Below are 5,946 nucleotides of genomic sequence, written 5' to 3' on the forward strand. Positions count from 1 at the left end.
TTTATGATTGTGTTACCTCACTTAGGATGATGTCCTCCAGATACATCCATTTGTCAAAGAATACCATAGATTCATTGTTTTTAATAGCTGAGTAGTACTCCATTGTGTAAATGTACCACATTTTCTGTATCCATTCTTCTGTTGAGGGACATCTGGGTCCTTTCCAGCTTCTGGCTATTATAAATAAGGCTGCTATGAACATAGTAGAGCATGTGTCTTTATTACAAGTTGGAGCATTTTCTGCGTATATGCCTAGGGGTGGTATTGCTGGATCTTCTGGTAGAACTATGTCCAATTTTCTGAGGAACTGCCATACTAATTTCCAGCGTGGTTGTACCAGCTTCCAATCCCACCAACAATGGAGGAGTGTTTCCCTTTCTCCACATCCTAACCAGCATCTGTTGTCACCTGGGTATTTGATCTTAGCTATTCTGACTGGTGTGAGGTGGAATCTCAGGGTTGTTTTGATTTGCATTGCCCTGTTGACTAAGGATGTTGAACATTTTTTTATTTGACAGTGCCAGGTGTTCTTTAATGAGGATTCAATTGGGGGTTAATGAGAAGGCATTTCAGCAGGGCCCTGGGAACAGCACCAATGCTATACTTCCAAGGGAATGGTCTGTGTAATGTGCCAACCTGGCCACGCAAACAACACTATATATTTGTGGAATAATCAACTGCCCGTGGGTCTGTGTCTCCAAGGCCTGGAATCCTCTGAGGAGTAGAAAGCTGCCCTTGATGCTCCACAAAGTGTCCCACAAAACATACACAGGTCCAGTCAGGCCTGGCTCTAAAAAACGTCTGAAGCTTTGTGCTGGGCAGGGAGCTGCAGCAGGTTGTCCGTGATGGAGGCTGGGTCCTGTGTGAGGGGTGTGCATGTAGCAGACCCAGGGACTGGGGTGCTTGTGGGTGTCTGCGGCCCACCAGCTGGGGTCTTGAGATGGGAAGAGCGTGCTGGGGATGGTGTATAGCTGACCCGCAGGGCATGATCTGTGTACTTGCTGGCTGTCCTGCTTAGGAGACACTGTAGGGCTGGGGACATGGCTGGGCTCAGGCCTTTGGGAGTAAGACTGGCCAAGTTCTCTGTAACTCTCCACAATGCTTCCTACTTCTTGGCCCAGTTTTTGACAACTGCTTCATTGGCCATCTTCAGGCCCAGACGCTCCCTGTGTCCTGGCTCCAAGATCTTGAGTGTGGGTCCAGGTGTCCTGTCCACATAGGGGCTCTCAGATCCTTCAACTCACAGGGGCGTGTTCCTCGCCCCATGTCATCAGTGGGGACTCATTCACACCAGGAGCAGAAGAAGGAGTGGCAACAAATCCAAAGCAGCCCACTCTGTTAGACTCCTGGGGAATGCGTTCCTTGCCATCAGGGCCGACCTTGCCCTGTTTGTGCTGGGCATTGAGGGCAGCCGCCTGCTGAAGCTGGGACCAGCTCAAAGCCTGACTGAAGGGGTTCTGGAGGAAATGTGTGTTCTTGTGTAGTATCTGCTGTGGCTTCTTAAACAACTGCTCTTCATCAGGGACACTTCATCAGGATGAGAGAGTTCTTGGCCCTGTACTTCCAGGTCTCCACTCCAGCCTGACTGCTCTCAATGGCTTGATGCTCTGCTGATGGGAGTTCAAGATTATCTTTCTGTTCCTTCTCAAATTCCTACTCAGCCTGGTAGAGCCACGTGTGCTGCGCATGTCTTTTTTCCTTGGCCACCTCCATGATCTAGAAGGAGGCGTTGTCCTCACTTGTGTAGTGGCTCACGAAGACATCCAGGCTGGGCAGCGGCTCCTTCTCCTCCTCCTCTCCAGCTTCTCCATCATCTAGGTCTCAGCCCTGGGGCCGGGGCTTGTTGCCCAGCACAGCAGAGCCTGGGTACCTCAGGAGTTTCAAAGGTTGCTGGAGTAACATAGGGTGGGTGGGGGTTCCTGAGATACCTTGCCCAGGGCAGAGCCAAACTTGATGGCAATCTGGCGCATGCGCTCCAAATCTCTGTTTTCCTCAGGCTCCAGGTACTCCTTCTGTGCCTGTAGCTTCTCCACATCAGGGAAGAAGTCTCTCTGGATAACTCCAGGACCCGCTGCCTGCTTCTTGCAACTCTACAACTCCGGCCTATCAAGCCTCCCCAGCAGAGCTCTTCCTCAGGGGCATGGACATGGAGGACAGAAACAGCATCCACCAACGTCCTGGGTGTCCCCATCACTATCGATGTTGAACAATTTTTCAGGTGCTTCTCAGCCATTCATTACTCCTCAGTTGAGAAGTCTTGGTTTAGCTCTGTAACCCATTTTCAATGGGGTTATTTGGTTTTCTGGAGTCCAACTTCGTGAATTCTTTATATATATTGGATATTAGACCCCTATTGGATTTAGAATTGGTAAATATCTTTTCCCAATCTGTTGGTTGCCATTTTGTCTTATTGCCTTTGCCTAACAGAAGCTTTGCAATTTTATGAGATTCCATTTGTCAATTCTTTATCTTATAGCACAAACCATTGCTGTTCTGTTCAGGAATTTTTCCCCTGTGCCCATATCTTCAAGGCTCTTCCCCATTTTCTTCTCTATAAGTTTCATCATCTCTGGTTTTATGTGATCCACTTAGATTTGAGCTTTGTACAAGGAGATAAGAATGGATTAATTCCCATTCTTTTATTACATGATAACTGCCAGTTGAGCCAGCACCATTTGTTGAAAATGAAATTCCTTCCACTGGATGGCTTTAGCTCCTTTGTCAAAGATCAAGTGACCATAGGTGCGTGGGTTCATTTCTGGGTCTTCGAGTCCATTCCATTGTTCTACCTGTCTGTCACTGTACCAGTACCATGCAATTTTTATCACAATTGCTCTGTAGTACAGCTTGAGGTCGGGGATGGTGATTGCACCAAAGTTTCTTTTATTGTTGAGAATAGTTTTTGCTATAGGTTTTTGGTTTTGTTTTTTGTTTTTGTTTTTTGTTTTTGGTTATTCCGGATGAATTTGCAAATTGCCTTTTCTAATTCTGTGAAGAATTGAGTTGGAATTTTGACGGGTATTGCAGTGAATCTGTAGATTGCTTTCGGCAAGATAGCCATTTTTACTATATTAATCCTGCCAACCCATGAGCATGGGAGATCTTTCCATCTTCTGAGATCTTCTTTGATTTCTTTCTTCAGAGACTTGAAGTTCTTATCACACAGATCTTTCACTTGCTTAGGTAGAGTCACACCAAGGTATTTTAAATTCTTGTTACTATTGTGAAGGGTGTTGTTTCCCTAAATTCTTTCTCAGCCTGTTTATCCTTTGTGTAGAGAAAGGCACTGATTTGTTTGAGTTAATTTTATATCCAGCTACTTCACTGAAGTTGTTTATCAGGTTTAGAAGGTCTCTGGTGGAATTTTTGGGGCCACTTATATATACTATCATATCATCTGTAAGTAGAGATATTTTGACTTCTTCCTTTCCAATTTGTATTCCTTTGATCTCCTTTTGTTGTCTAATTGCTCTGGCTAGGACTTCAAGCACTATATTGAATAGGTAGGGAGAGAGTGGGCAGCCTTGTCTAGTCCCTGATTTTAGTGGGATTGTTTCAATTTTCTCTCCATTTAGTTTGATGTTGACTACTGGTTTACTTTATATTGTTTTTATTATGTTTAGGTATAGGCTTTGAATTCCTGATCTTTCCAAGACTTTTATCATGAACAGGTGTTAGGTTTTGTCAAATGCTTTCTGTTTTTGTTTTTGAGTTTGTTTATATAGTGGATTACATTGATGGATTTCCATATATTGAACCAGCCCTGCATCAGTGGGATGTAGCCTACTAGATCTTGATGGATGATTGTTTTGATGTGTTCTTGGATTCGGTTTGTGAGGATTTTATTGAGTATTTTTGCATTGATATTCATAAGGGGAATTGGTCTGAAGTTCTCTTTCTTTGTTGGGTCTTTGTGTGGTTTAGGTATCAGAGTAACTGTGGCTTCATAGAAAGAATTGGGTAGAATACCTTCTGATTCTATTTTGTGGAATAGTTTGAGAAGTATTGGAATTAGGACCTCTTTGAAGGTCTGATAGAGCTCTGTACTAAACCTATCAGGTCCTGGGCTTTTTGTGGTTGTGATATTATTAATGACTCTTTCTATTTCTTTGGGGGAAATGGGACTGTTTAGATCGTTAATTTGATCTTGATTTAACTTTGGTTTCTGGTATCTATCTAGAAAATTGTTCATTTTATCCAGGTTTTCCAGTTTTGTTGAGTATAGTCTTTTGTAGTAGGATCTGATAATTTTTTTGGATTTCCTCAGGTTCTGTTGTTATGTCTCCCTATTAATTTCCTATTTTATTAATTAGGATACTGTCCCTGTGCCCTCTAGTTAGTCTGGCTAAGGGCCTATCTATCTTGTTGATTTTCTCAAAGAATCAGCTCCTGGTTTGGTTGATTCTTGGTATAGTCCTTTTTGCTTCTATTTGGTTGATTTCAGCCCCGAGTTTGATTATTTCCTGCAGTCTACTCCTCTTGGATGAATTTGCTTTCTTTTGTTCTAGAGCTTTTAGGTGTGCTGTCAAGCTGTTCATGTGTGCTCTCTCCAGATTATTTTTGAAAGCACTCAGAGCTATGAGTTTTCCTCTTACCACTGCTTTCTTTGTGTCCCATATGTTTGGATATGTTCTAGCTTCATTTCCATTAAACTCTAAAAAGTCTTTAATTTCTTTCTTTATTTCTTCCTTGACCAAGTTATCATTGAGTAGAATGTTGTTCAGCTTCCACATGTATGTGGGTTTTCTATTATTTATGTTGTTACTGAAGATCAGCCTTAGTCTGTGGTGATCTGATAGGAAGCATGGGATCATTTCAATGTTTTTGTATCTGTTCAGGCCTGTTTTGTGACCGATTATATGGTCAGTTTTCGAGAAGGTCCATGAGGTGCTGAGAAGAAGGTATATCCTTTTGTTTTAGGATAAAATGTTCTATAGATATCAGTTAAATCCATTTGTTTCATAACTTCTGTTAGTTTCACTGTGTCTCTGTTTAGTTTCTGTTTCCAGGATGAGAATGGGATGTTGAGGTCTCCTCCTATTATTGAATGCAGTGCAATGTGTGTTTTGAGCTTTACTAAAGTTTCTTTAATGAATGTGGATGCCCTTGCTTTTGGAGCATAGATGTTCAGAATTGAGAGTTCGTCTTGGTAAATTTTACCGTTGGCAAGTATGAAGTGTCCCTCCTTATCTTTTTTTGATAACTTTAGGTTAAAAGTCAATTTTATTCAATATTAGAATGGCTACTCCAGCTTGTTTCTTGGGACCATTTGCTTGGAAAATTGTTTTCCAGCCTTTAACTCTGAGGTAGTGTCTGTCTTTGTCACTGAGGTGGGTTTACTGTATGCAGCAAAATGTTGGGTCCTGTTTATATAACCAGTCTGTTAGTCTATGTCTTTTTATTGGGGGAATTGAGTCCATTTATATTAAGAGATATTAAGGAAAGGTATTGTTGCTTAAAGTTGTTTTTGTGTTAGACTTGGGATTCTGTTCATGTGGCTATCTTCCTTTAGGTTTGTTGAAAGATTACTTTCTTGGTTTTTCTAGAGCATAGTTTCCTTCCTTGTATTGGAGTTTTCCCTTTATTATCCTTTGAAGGGCTGGATATTTGTAAAGATATTGTATAAATTTGTTTTTGTCATGAAATACTTTGGTTTCTCCATCTATGGCAATTGAGAGTTTTGCTGGGTATAGTAGCCTGGGCTGGGATTTCTGTTCTCTTAGGATCTGTATGACATCTGCCCAGGATCTTCTAGTTTTCGTAGTCTCTGGGGAGAAGTCAGGTGTAATTCTGATAGGTCTGCCTTTATATTTTACTTGACCTTTTCCCCTTACTGCTTTTAATATTCTCTTTCTTTCTTTCTTTCTTTCTTTCTTTCTTTCTTTCTTTCTTTCTTTCTTTCTTTCTTTCTTTCTTCCTCTCTCTCTCTCTCTCTCTCTCTCTCTC

General features: G+C 41.8%; 1 pseudogene; it reads right to left on the reverse strand.

Moving 5' to 3' along the window:
• Positions 1 to 790: 790 nt before the first annotated feature.
• On the reverse strand, positions 791 to 2,166 carry LOC110289858 (annotated as a pseudogene).
• Positions 2,167 to 5,946: the final 3,780 nt, after the last annotated feature.

This window comes from Mus caroli, chromosome 2, assembly GCF_900094665.2.
Source record: "Mus caroli chromosome 2, CAROLI_EIJ_v1.1, whole genome shotgun sequence".
Taxonomy (NCBI): Eukaryota; Metazoa; Chordata; class Mammalia; order Rodentia; family Muridae; genus Mus; species Mus caroli.